The sequence below is a fragment of the Papio anubis genome, chromosome 1, assembly GCF_008728515.1.
Source record: "Papio anubis isolate 15944 chromosome 1, Panubis1.0, whole genome shotgun sequence".
Classification (NCBI taxonomy): Eukaryota; Metazoa; Chordata; class Mammalia; order Primates; family Cercopithecidae; genus Papio; species Papio anubis.
In genome coordinates this window covers 216,677,554-216,680,324 of record NC_044976.1, presented here as the reverse complement: position 1 = coordinate 216,680,324, position 2,771 = coordinate 216,677,554, and positions in this window count along the sequence as shown.

Below are 2,771 nucleotides of genomic sequence, written 5' to 3'. Positions count from 1 at the left end.
TTTGTATTTTTTAGTAAAGACGGGGTTTCACCGTGTTAGCCAGGATGGTCTCGATCTCCTGACCTCGTGATCCGCCCGTCTCGGCCTCCCAAAGTGCTGGGATTACAGGCGTGAGCCACCGCACCCGGCCTAATTTTTGTATTTTTAGTAGAGATGAAGTTTCACTATGTTGGCCAGGCTGGTCTCGAACTCCTGACCTCGTGATCTGCCCGCGTTGGCCCCCCAAAGTGCTGGGATTACAGGCAGGAGCCACCGTGTCTGGCCACTATGCCCTACTTCTACACAAGGTGATAAGCAAGACTGGGTGCTTCCTCTTTTGGTGCCAGTGGAAAAAGCAAACTACTACACAAGGCTCTTCTTCGGTACATGCATATACAAACTCTCACCCTGGCCCCAAACTAACCAGAACAAAAACCTAAGCTTCTTTTCTTACTCTCTCAGGCCACTTTTCGCCTGTTTGAGAGTCCTGCCCTGCTCTCCCCAAAGACCAATTATGGAAGTAATAAACACTTTCTATTATCTTGATGTATAATTAGCATCATTAATCTCAACATCTGGCTCAAACTTGTGGCTGGGGGCCACCTGCCTCTGCAGATGACCATAACAGCTGTAGAAAGGTAGAATGGTGTAAACATTGCAATATACTTTGATTATTTTCAATTGACAAATCCTGCAAATCTTTTCTTTTTTTTTTTTTTTTTTTGAGACGGAGTCTCGCTCTGTCGCCCAGGCTAGAGTGCAGTGGCCAGATCTCAGCTCACTGCAAGCTCCACCTCCCGGGTTCACGCCATTCTCCGGCCTCAGCCTCCCGAATAGCTGGGACTACAGGCGCCCGCCACCTCGCCCGGCTAGTTTTTTGTATTTCTTAATAGAGACGGGGTTTCACCGTGTTAGCCAGGATGGTCTCGATCTCCTGACCTCGTGATCCGCCCGTCTCGGCCTCCCAAAGTGCTGGGATTACAGGCTTGAGCCACCGCGCCCGGCAAATCTTTTCATATCAATAAATGCTGCCCCTCATTTTTAAGTGTGTATGAGGTCATTCATCCAAACCTTTCTAAATAGACACTTGAATTATTTCTAATCTTTTGCTATCACAACTGTGAATTAAAACTCATACTGTCATATTACAGAACAATTGTTCCTTTCCACTTTTATAGTACTTGAAATATATTGAAAATGAAAAAATATACATATATACACACACACATACACAAAGCACACATGCACACATACACATCTAAAAGATAGGGTCTTGCTCTATCACCCAGGCTGAAGTGCATGGCATGACCATATCTCACTGCAGCCTTGAACTCCTAGGCTCAAGCAATCCTCCTGCCTCAGCCTCACGAGTAGCTAGGAGTGTAAGTGTGTACCACTATGTCTGGCTAATTTTTAAAAATTTTTGTAGAGACAGGGTCTCTCTATTTTGCCCAGGTTAGGCTCTAACACTTGGCTCCAAGCACCAAGCAATCCTGCCTAAGACTCCCAAAGTGGTGGGATTATAAGCATGAACCATGTGTCCAGTCTGAAAATAAAAATATATCAAAACTTCTGGAATGCAGTGGAAGTATTGCTTAGAAATTCACAATGTTGAATGCATACATTACAAACAAAATTACACACCCAATGATGTAATCTTCTACTTTAGGTCACTAAAGAAAAAAGAACATGGCCGGGCGCCGTGGCTCATGCCTGTAATCCCAGCACTTTGGGAGGCCGAGGCAGGCGGATCACGAGGTCAGGAGATCGAGACCATCCTGGCTAACACAGTGAAACCCCGTCTCTACTAAAAATACAAAAAAATTAGCCGGGCGTGGTGGTGGGCACCTGTAGTCCCAGCTACTTGAGAGGCTGAGGCAGGAGAATGGTGTAAACCCAGGAGGCGGAGCTTGCAGTGAGCTGAGATCCGGCCACTGCACTCCAGCCTGGGCGACAGAACGAGACTCCATCTCAAAAAATAACAAAAAGAAAAAAGAACAATATAAACCAAATTCACTCAAAAGAAATAAAAACAAGATGACAAGTCAATGGCACTGAAAACAGAAAATCAACAGAAGAACTCAATAGAACAATAGCTGTTTCTTCATAAAGATCAACAAAATTGGTAACTATCAGCCAGGCTAACAGAGAAAAAAAGAAATCACACAAATTACTATAAGGTGAGTACAAAAGTAATGGCAGTTTTTGCATTCTTGGAATTTGCTGTTTGATACTGGAATACCCTCTGAAATAAATGTGGTTATGTTATATATCATTTTAATGGGCATTTCTTGTCTTTTTTTTTTTTTTTGCTAATGACTTATTACTTATTTATTTTAGACTATGGAAATGATGGCAGACAAAAAGCAAATTCAAGCGACTTTCTTATTCGAGTTCAAAATGGGTCCTAAAGCAGGGGAGACAACTCACAACATCAACGCATTTGGCCCAGGAACTGCTAATTAATGTACAGCGCCGAGGTTCAAGAAGTTTTGCAAAGGAGGCGAGAGCCTTGAAGATGAGGAGCGTAGTGGGCAGCCACCGGAAGTTGATAACGACCAACTGAGAGCAACCACTGAATTCGATCCTCTTACAGCCACACGAGAAGTTGGCGAAGAACTGAATGTTGACCATTCTATGGTCATCTGGCATTTGAAGCCAATAGGAAAGTTGAAAAAGCTTGATAAGTGGGTGCCTCATGAGCTGAGCAAATATTTTAAAAATCATCCTTTTGAGGTGTCGTCTTCTCTTATTCTATGAAACAACAACGAGCCATTTCTTGATCAGATTGT